Here is a 10943-nt window from a genome sequence, read left to right as displayed (position 1 = left end):
GGTCAACTTGTGGCCCACTGTCTTACACCACATTTTCAGATGTGTTTTGTTTGGCGAAGCATTTTAAAAAATGCTCAAATTAGTTGCCAGCAAGATGAGTATTTGCACATTCAAATTTGGATTTCTGGCTTGAAAAATGGGAAGGGCTGGCCACCTGGATACATGATATCACCGGCCCCCTGTAGCAACAATCAGCTGGAGCTGTCCCTTTGAGCGGGAGTGGGGGGTGGGGGCATGTCCAATTTGCCAGCCATTTCTGTCCCTAACTGACCCCTGCAGGTTCTTCCACTTGTGATGGTTCTTAAAAGTGTTTTTCTTCTAAATCGGAATTTCTCAACCTTACCATGGTTGACATGTGAGGCCAGCCAATTCTTGGCTGGGAGGGACTTTGTTATGCATCGTAGCATGATTAGCGGCATCCCAAGGCCTCTCTCCACGAGATGCCAATAGCACCTTCCCACTGCTAACAAACAAATATGTCTCCAGACATTGTCGAACATTCCCAGGGAGAGGGGCGGCAAAACCACCCTGATTGAAACCCAGGGTCTGGATTTATAAGTTAGCCAATGAGGTTAAACAAAGAAATAAAAAAGATAAGACTCTGGTGTAAAGAACTGTCTGGCACATCACAGGAGCTCAATAACTATTTAATGAGTGAATGAAAACTACATCCATTCTCAGGTTTTAGCCCCACTGCCATTCTTTAATCTCTGATCAGCTGACACATGGGCATAAGAGCAATTAGGTTGGATACTGAAATTACATGACAGAACCTGCAAAAGGCCACCTCCAAAGCCCCCAAGTAGTAGTGAGTTAAGGGGGGGATTAGTATCAAAAACAAAGACAATAAATTATCAGCTAAATTGTTCTGACCAGCCTGCCCCCAGTAGCTTAACACATGTGGGTTCTGTTCTTTGATTTTGGATCTTGAGCTGCAATTTCTAAAGAGCCTGCCCTCACTCACAGACCCAGGAGATGCTCAACAGAAGGCATGTCACGATCAAACAAGTTGGGGAGATGAGAAACGACGGCTTACTGCCCACTGAGAGACGTATGATGCTCCTTGGCGTGTTGGCAATGCTGAAGTCGAAGAACAGCAGGAAAGAAACCTGCTGCTTAACTCGGAGTTGGTTGGAGGTTTTGACTTCTGTTCATTTAGCACCTGCTCCTATCCCATGGGTGAGCTGGGAAGCGCTGGGGCTGAGAGCCCCCCCTCTCTCTGGCAGGTGCTGTTGAGTCCAGAACTGCCTGGCTTGTGGTCTGTGGCTGCCCAGGGGCTGGAGCCTTGGTGTCTCTTCCTCGTGCTGGCAGAGGCTGGTCCCGAGGGGCAGCTCATCTGCTTCGCGGCATGGGTCGATAGGAGGAGATGAATGTGCTCAGGGAGGTGACGAGGGGAGTCTGGAGACACAGAGAGACCACAAAGGTGCAGAAAAGGAAGAAAGCAAGGTGAACAGAGAAGGGTAAGAAAGGGAGAGAGGAAGGTGTAAAAGGCAGAGGAGCTGAAGGAAGCCAATCACCTTCGGACAAATCTCATTTCTAATGGTTTAAAAAAACAGTGGGGTAGGAAAGTAATATTTGACAAGGCTTTATTCTGTACCTGGTACTTGCTAAGGTTTTATCTTTCACTCATTTCAGTAAGATTTTCAAGAATCTTCTAAAGTAATGCCATTACCTTCATTTTATAGATGAAGACATGGAAGTTTAGAGAACTGAAGTCTGACCCAAGAGTGGATTTGTCCACCAAAAATTCACACTCTTCCTTTACCGATGTGGAATTTATCCTGCAAGAGGGCTGTCTACCCAAAGACTCCATTTCCCAGGTCCCCTTGCAGCTAGGTATGGCCAAAGGGCTAGTTTCTAGCAATGGAACATGAACAGAGTTGGCACCTGCTGATTTTGGAGCGTGGAGGTTTTGAGAAGCCGGTATGAGTTCTCCATGGCATCTTTCCCTTCCACTGGTTGGGAGCAGCGGGCTCTGACGTGCTAGGGGTTGATGGAGCCAGGGCAAGAAAGAAACCTGGGTCCTTGACTGCCCTCCCCACCCCGGCCCACATGGAGGAAAGCCATGCTTTGACCAGAAACTCCCTCCTTACACTGTCATGTGACTAAATTATAAACTATCAACTGACAGGCATCTTGGAGTTTGATACAGAAAGTAGTTGTGCTGTTGTCCTACCCAGCCCGATGCTTCTGGTATTTCAGTCCACCTGTCACACTCCTGCAGTCAGGACCCAGGTTGGTCACCGAGTCTTTGGACACAGTGGGGGTCCCTGGGTGGCAGAGTCACAGATTGTGAAAGTCCCTGGCACATCTTCCCATCCCACCCCCAGAGGACCCTGGCCCCTGAGAAGCATGCAGTCTCACCTGGAGAATGCCATCCCCTGGAAAGCTCAGACCTGTCCTGACTCATCCACGTTCATTATCAAAGAGGGTTCCTCCCTTCATCAATCAGGGTCCCTCCTGGCCATCTAAGAAAATAGGCTTCATTCAGTCAAGGCGGGGCCTTTTCCTGCTTCTGACATAGATTCCCCTTACTGAGCCTCTGATTTCCTTTTTTGTTTTTGTTTTTTCTCTAAGGACGCTTCCAACTCATTTACTACTTTATCATTTCCTCAGTAGGAAGGGATATTTAACGAACACTTACTGTATGCCGGGCACTGATTTAGGTGATGGGTTACAGAGGTGAGCAAAGTAAATGTGGTCCAGTACACCCTGAGTAACGGGCAGTCACAATGACAGGAGATCAGGGAAGGATGGGGTGCCAGAGGGGGCCCAGAGGGGGAGAGCCAAACCCAGACTTGCATATCAAGGGTGCTCCCTAGAGAAAGTGACATTTTAGCTGAGCTTTTAAAGGCAAGTAGGGGCTATCTAGGTTAAGTGGGAGAAGCATGGCTAACAGCATTCAAGAAGGAGAGCACTGCTTGTGCAAAAGCTTGGAGGTAAGAGAAGATGTGGTCCATCCAAGGATCTGTGATTCAAGGGGTACACGGGCTTGTGAAGGGGAAAGGAAGTGGTGGGGGGATGAGGTTGGGGTGCATGGCAGTGGGGCCTAGATATCTTCCTTAGGGGGAACGGGGAATCATGGGAAGATAGCCAGCAGGGGTGGGGCATGTTCAGAACCGAACTTTAATGACCCTGTGGGGATATCTGCCTCCTCGGTTCCTTAGATCTTGGACGCTGAAGGGTGTCAAGAACTCGGGGACATTTTGGTGTTGCATTGCCTTGACTCAAAACCCTGCAGTCCTGGGCTTCTAGCCTAACTTGGGCTGGCCTTAAAGTCCCCCTAACCGAGAACATTCTAGCCACATGCTTGCCAACCTTTCCACTAGTGTGACCCGCTGTAGGTTCTACCTTGCACTCTCGTCCCAGGGCCGCCGTCTATGTGCACACTCCTCCCATCCGCTGAAGGGCTCTCCTCATGCCACTCGCCTCAGACGCCAGGACCGGAGCTGCGCGCCCCAATGGTGAGCCCTTGATGGAGATGCTGCTAACTCTGTGCTGGACTCAGCCCAAGATTCGATTCACGGGCTTCATCTCATTCACTCTTCAGAACAAGCTCATCAAATACAGATAGGAACGTCACCCCCATTTTACAGATGCGAAAACTAAGGCCAGGAGCAATCAAGTCGCTCCCTTTATCAGTTTATTGCTGAATGACTTGTGATCTTGTGGGTCAACAGTTTGGACCGGGTCAGCTGGCATTCCTCTGCTCTTACTTGGGGCCTGGCAGGTCGGCTAGGGGCTGAATAAGCCTACTTGGCCTCACTCACAAGTCAGGGCTTGATTGTGGCTACTGCCCGAGGTTTTCTCTCGATGTGGCCTCTTAGCTTCAGGGAGGCTGGCCTGGCCTCCTTCATGTTGTGGTACCACATTCCATGAAGGTCACAAAAGAAGCTTCAGGTCTCTTGGGGCCTGAATTCAGAAGTTACACTGTATCACTTCCACAGCACTGTATCAGTCAAAGCATCCCGAGGAGAGCCGGGGTTCACAGAGGTGGAGAACTAGACTCCACCTCTGGATGAGTGCAGTGGCAACACCACATTTCCAAGGGGGTCTGTACAGGACCTCAGCTGCTACGGTAGCTTTGCAAACAGTCTCTCCCATGGGTCAAGATTCCAGAGTATTTGAGTGGCGGTCTACCTCCCCTCTCTCCTGTGACAGCACCTGCTGGAGGGTACCCCTCTCTCACCCCTAGAAACCCACCATAAGCATGGTGCAGAGGGGAGGACAAAGAATTGGAGTTCAGAAAGCCTGGCTCCAAGCTTTGCTTTTCTTAGCTGTGTGTCCTTTGGCCAGTTACTTACCTCTCTGAGCATCATTCAGTATTCTTATGGGTAACATGAAGGTATGATAAGGTTAGACAGTGTTGGAGAGGATGGCTAGGCACCCAGAAGGCACTCAAGTGGTAGCAGGGATGATGGTGGTGGTAGTGGTGATCCCTGGCTTGGGGAGAAACCAGCCACATTCCATTGCTGGCTTTCAATGACTCATGAGCCTCCCTGATTCAGCAAATTGCCGGGCGCTCCCTTCAAGGCACCGGGGGTGGGGGTGGGGGGGCTCCTGAAGGTTCTTGATCAGGTTCAGGCTGGGGAAGCAGAGGGTGGGGAGTCAGAGGATGGGCTTAGCCTCAGCTCAGACATGCCGAGTCCTCCCCCATCCATGGGAAACTCTGCGGAATGCGTTCCCATGTCTTAGGAGAGACAATGACATGAGCAGGGTGGGGACTTACCTCCTCTTTACAGAGCAAGATTCTGAGGCTGGGAAGAGCAGCCTGGACTCCCGAATCCTAGGCATACCCTTCGCCCCACTTCACTTCCTGTGGGTAGCAAACTGTGCCCCTCTGGGCAAGCCACTGAGCTTCCTCTGGGCCTCAGTCTTCTTGTCCACAAAATGGACATAAGATCTGTGTTACTCACAGCACAGATTCATTAGCAACTGTTCCCATTTATTAAGCACGTAATATTTTTACTTATATTATTTTGTTTGAGCTCGCAGCATCTGACAAAAAGAAAGGTTTCTGTCTCTGTTTTATAGAAGCAAGAGAAGCCTCAGCAGATTAAATATGTTTCCCAAACTATAGCGCTGGTAAGAAGCAAAGCCAGGTCTCTCGGCCCCCCGGGGTTGCTGGGAAGAGAAAGAGGGAAAGCTAGAAATGCTAGAAATCTAACATTTCATTCCGACCCAGAGTCACTTGTGCTAGTGTTCAAGTTGAGGCCATCTCAGGGGTCTCATTCTTGTGCCTTCAGAGAGCCCCCATGGGTGTCAGGCAGTTTCCCTCTGCACCTGCACCAGCGCTGGGAGAATCCTGGACTGCAGCTGTAGGAAGGGCGCCCCAGCCAGACTTTCATTGTCTGGATTCTGGTCCCACGCTGGCCACCACTTTGCTGTGTGACTTCGGGCACATTCCTTTCCTTCTCTGGGCCTCACTCCCTGACACATGCACCTCAGTTTGGATGGGGTCACATGAGTGAGTGAGTATGATTTCCTGCAGAGCAATTGTCGTGTCCCAGGAAGTGGATTCTATGTCAGGGTGGAGAACAGGACTTCAAGGCCTGATGTTTGGGAATAAAAGGAATGCAAATGAAAGCTGGCCCACGCCGCTTGGGCCCAGCAGTCCTGTGATGGAGGGAAAGCTTCTCTTCTCCTATACCCACCCGCACGCCCACCGCATCCACGCCGGTGCCTCACCCACATGGGGTGGGGTGGGGGGGTGTGGAGGGTAGGGAAAAACTGTGAGCTGTGGAGTCAGAAACACCTGCACAGTCTTAGGCAAGTTTCTCGACCTCTCTGAGCTTTCATTTCCTCATCTGTAAAGGGGGCAAACCATATCCCCTGAGCAGGGGTTTTGTGAGGATTACGGGGCCAAGTGTTTGCACGGTGTCAGGCACACGGGGTAACCACTCAATAAATGGAAGCCATAGTATTATCTTCCTCCACTGGCCCTCCTGTCTGCCCCGGAGAGAGAAGCCTGATCGATTTTTTAGTGGCAGATAATTCATTAGTTAATCCGATACGCTGTTCAGCGCACCGCCTCGGGAGTCCGAGTGTTCTGCGAGAAGACACTGAAAGGGGGCCATTCTCCCCGCCCGCGCCGCCCCCGCAGTCTCCACGGAGCGATTTCTGGCATCGCCGGGTGGATTTCCTTTCCTAGGGCCTCTCTGACTCTCACGATTACAGGCTGTGCATGGGGGCTGTCTGCTCTACCGCTTTCATTCCACATTTCCCGGATGCCTCTGAGCGCCAGGCCTTCGGTGGGGTGCAGAGATGAGGAAGACCCTTTCCCGCCGGGAGCAGCTCGATGTCTGCACGGGGCTCTGCCCCGCGGTGCAGTTTCAGGGTGAACCAGGGGGAGAAGACTCAAGCCTGGCTTCCCCGGGGGAGCCTCCGAGAGCTGGCAGAAAAACCGCACACCAAGCACGTTTTCAGCGAGTAGTGTAAACCACTTGAATCCGGGTCCGAAAACCAAGAAACCAGTTCTGAGTGTTTTCACCCCTCCCACCGCTTCCTCCTAAATTTCATTAGGGCTGACAATTTGTATATCCACTTACAGGGTAATGTGATTTAAATGGCTAACCGTAACTGCTAGAACCGTTTTCCCTGGGCGCGGTGAGCAGAGGAGACAGCTGGGGACGCTTCCCAGGGCGGTGGGGCGCTGTCCCCATCCGTGCGGTGGCCTGAATGTAACCTGTCAGACGTGGTGTTCACCCTGGGAGACGCAGGGACAGCCTCCGGGCCCCCTTCCCCCTTCCCCTCCGCAATCACTTTTGTGTTTGGAGGCCCAGCTATCTGGGAGTTTGGGGCGCGCAATAAAACATGCGCGACCACAAGGCCCCTCTCGAGCCAGCACTGGCGGAGGAGAAAGCCAAGTCCCTTGGCCGGACCGTCTACATGGTGAGGCGGATTGATAGTGTGTGTCCTGCTTCGTGGCTTGCCTTTTTGTTTTGGCTTTGTAACTAAAACAGAGCTGATGTCTCAGAAATGGGATGTTCAGTTTTATTTGATCCCCTATCCACATTTTACACACTTTGTGTGTGTGTGTGGGAGGGGGCAAGCAGTTAACGTATCATGGATTGAATTTGGGTTTGAATCCTCTCCCTGTCTCACTCGGTGACCTCAGGCATGTCATTTTCCCTCTCTGAGTATCAGTCTGTAAAACTAAGCTCATGTTCCCTGCCCAGCTCATTTGGCACTGTCCAAAACGGGAGCTGTTAGCCGCCAGTGGCTATTTAAATGTAAATTAATTAAAATAAAATAATCCAGTTCCTCTGTTGCACGAGCCACATTTCAAGTACTCAATAGCCACATATCCAAAATGACAGGGCGGCCATAGGACTTCCCACTATGGAGGAAAGGTCTCCTGGAAGCACTGGCCCAGAGCCATGACCACACCCACCAGAGGCTCAAAACACCCCCAAAGGAGAAGGAGTGGCCCTCACCATCTTTAGCACAAGCACCTGTGGCCCACAGAGGTGTGATTTAAATCAGAAAAATCATCTTACAGAGAACAGTTTTCCTAGAATTTAGAATTTGTAATTCATAGATCAGCTGCCTTGTCCTGTGGACTTTTTCCATGTATGTGTAATGCCCAGATGTGGGAAAATACGCCATAGAGACCTAGATGCAAAACGCAAAATGGAGGGCCATGGTATGGCAGGTGCTCAGAGTGCCGACGGCTCTGGACTGTGTTAGTTAAAGGTCTTTACGGTGCAATCACAGAATCCAGCAACACGACACAAGCTTGCTGGAAGATGTTGAGATGTCTCCTGGAATCCAAGAAAGACTTGAGCCAATCAGGGTGGTCAGAAAGTCATGAATTTGCCCTCTGCTGTGCTTTCCAAATTTGACAAAGCTCCGGCATCTGCTAGGATATTCATAAAATACAGATTCTAGGGCTCACCCTTGGATATTTGGATGCATTAGGCTTGGAGTGAGTCCTGGGAAGCTGTATTTTTCTAAGCTCCTCAAGTGACACTGGAGTAGCTACCTGAAAACCTGTGCTCCCAGCTCTCCCAATCTGTCCTGCCAGTAATCTGTCAGACTGGATGCGGGGGTTTGGAGCCAGAGGATCTGATTGGCCTTCCTGTGAGCCCATTGTCCCATCAGCCCGACAAGGGGCAGATGGGGAGCTGCAACTCCCTGACTCAAGCCTGACTCCTGGGGTTCCTAGAATTGCCATATGATCCAGCAAACCCACTTCTGGGTGTATATCTAAAATAACTGAAATCAAGATCTGGAAGAGATATCTGCACTCCCGTGTTTATTGCGGCATTATTCCCAACAGCAAGACAGAGAAACTACCTCAATGTCCATCGACAGAAGAATGGTTAAAGAAAATGTGGCATAAAGATGTCCATCAACAGATGAATGGATAAAGAAGAGGTGGTATATATACACAATGGAATATTATGCAGCCATAAAAAGGAATGCGATCTTGCCATTTGCAACGGCGTGGCTGGAACTGGAGGGTGTTATGCTGAGTGAAACAAGTCAATCAGAGAAAGACATGTATCATATGACCTCACTGATATGAGGAATTCTTAATCTCAGGAAACGAACTGAGGGTTGCTGGAGTGGTGGGGGGGTGGGAGGGATGGGGTGGCTGGGTGATAGACATTGGGGAGGGTATGTGCTATGGCGAGTGCTGTGAATTGTGCAAGACTGTTGAATCACAGATCTGTACTTCTGAAACAAATAATGCAACATATGTTAAGAAAAAAGAAAAAGAAGATAGCAGGAGAGGAAGAATGAAGGGGAGTAAGTCGGAGGGGGAGACGAACCATGAGAGACGAGGGACTCTGAAAAACAAACTGAGGGTTCTAGAGGGGAGGGGGTAGGGGGATGGGTTAGCCTGGTGATGGGTATTAAAGAGGGCACATTCTGCATGGAGCACTGGGTGTTATGCACAAACAATGAATCATGGAACCCTACATCAAAAACTAATGATGTAATGTATGTGATTAACATAACAATAAAAAAATTAAAAAAAAGAAAATGTGGCATATACATACAATGGGATATTATTCAGCCTTAAAAAAGGGAAATCCTGCCATGTGTGACAATGAGGATGAAACTAAACGATGTTATGCTAAGTGAAATAAGCCAGTCACAGAAGGACAAATACTGCACAATCCCACTTGCATGAGGGATCAAAAATAGTCAAATTTATAGAAACAAAGAGTCGAAGAGTGGTTGCCAGAGGATAGAGGAAGGGGGAAATGGGGAGTTGTCCAACCAATATAAAGTTTCAGTCATGCAAGATGAATACATTCTAGATCTCTGCTGTAGAACATTACGGCCATAGTTAACAACACCACACAGTATACTCAAAACATTGTTAGGAGGGTAGATCTCTTGTTAAGTGTCCTTACTACAATTTTTAAAAAGAGAGGAGAGGATTTGGAGGTGTTCGAGAGCACAGACTCATCTCCTACAAGGGCCATGCCATTTTCAGTGCTTTCTCTTGTGATGCCTAGGAGGTGCTGAGGCAGTCTGTCAGGGGTTTGTAGAAAATTAATACAAAGAACTAGATTTTCTACTTGGAGTGGGGGACTGCTTAAATGTATTTCTCTTACCACTTCTCTTATTAATTGATTTTGCCAATTATGAATGAAGAACTTGTAGTTAACCCTGGGAACATGTGATTTTTAAGGGGTGCTCCAAGTGCCTGGCATGGTGATATGCAAGGGTCTTCACCCCCGTTTTGCCCTCAGACAAAATATTCCTTCATAATGGAAATCAGTGGGCAAAAAGATTCATGTGTGTGTGTGTGTGTGTGTGTGTGTGTGTGTGTGAGAGAGAGAGAGAGAGAGAGAGAGAGAGAGAAAACAATCTGAACAGAGTACACCAAAGGTCATTCACAGAAATTATCTCTAAATGGCAGAATCAGTTTTTAATTTTATTAATCTTTAGGTTCTATTTTTCTGTGATGAACATTAATTTTTGGCAATAATTAAAGATCATTTTAAAAAAGATTTTATTTATCTGAGAGAGAGAGAGTCCGTGCGCACAAGGAGAGAGGAGGCGCAGAGGGAGAGGGAGAAGCAGACTCCCTGCTGAGCAAGGAGCCTGATGTGGGGCTCGATCCCAGGACTCTGGGAGGATCACGACCTGAGCAGAAGGCAGACGCTTAACCAACTGAGCCACTCAGGCGCCCCAAAGGTCATTTTTTTTTAAATGGAGAAGTGAAAAAAGGTTTGATATGTTTGAAATGACCTCTTGTGAACTGTGGGAAAGGGTAACTGAGGGCTACCTGTGTGCTTGAAGCTGGGACAGTTTCAGTTTCCAAGGGCAGAAGATTGCCCAGCAGTCTGGCAGATGGTATTACACACCTCCCTCCCCAGGCAGTGAGAGGAGCAGGGTTTTCTAGGCTCCCTGCTGAGTCAGACAGGAACTCTCAAGAAGTTTTTCCTGTGTACCTCAGGCAGTGCCCGACACCTGGTATGTGTGCAAAAGTGTAGGATGAATGAATGAAGAAAAAATTGAGCTTGGATGTACACAGTAACTTTTGGGGAAGAGGGAGAATCAGAAGGGAGTTATTTGACACAGAGCATTTGCGTCCCTTTAGGTTTTTGCCCTGGGGCTGGAAGAAGGAGGGACCACTGACACATAAGCTATGTGGCATTCAGGTGGAACACTTGAGGACCTGTGCTGAACAGTAGCAGGAGTCAGATGACTTGGCCAGCAGTGGAGGGAAATGAAGCCCCGGTGAGTTTTGGGAGGTCTCTCTGCTTGAGGCAGGTGGTACAGGGGTTCGCGTGCCCTTAGCATGGTGATGCATCCTCAGCCAACGGGTGAGTGCCCCCTTGTTTGGACAGAGTGCCCCCTTTCTATGAATGTGTTTTCCCAACCACTTGAAGATGTAAATGAATTGATGGCATCGTACCCATTTCTTCACTTAGTATCTTTCTGCCAAAAGGAGGCTTTCATTATTATATAGTGTCTTT

This window comes from Zalophus californianus, chromosome 1 (assembly GCF_009762305.2).
Source record: "Zalophus californianus isolate mZalCal1 chromosome 1, mZalCal1.pri.v2, whole genome shotgun sequence".
Taxonomy (NCBI): domain Eukaryota; kingdom Metazoa; phylum Chordata; class Mammalia; order Carnivora; family Otariidae; genus Zalophus; species Zalophus californianus.
Note: the sequence above shows the minus strand (reverse complement) of the source record.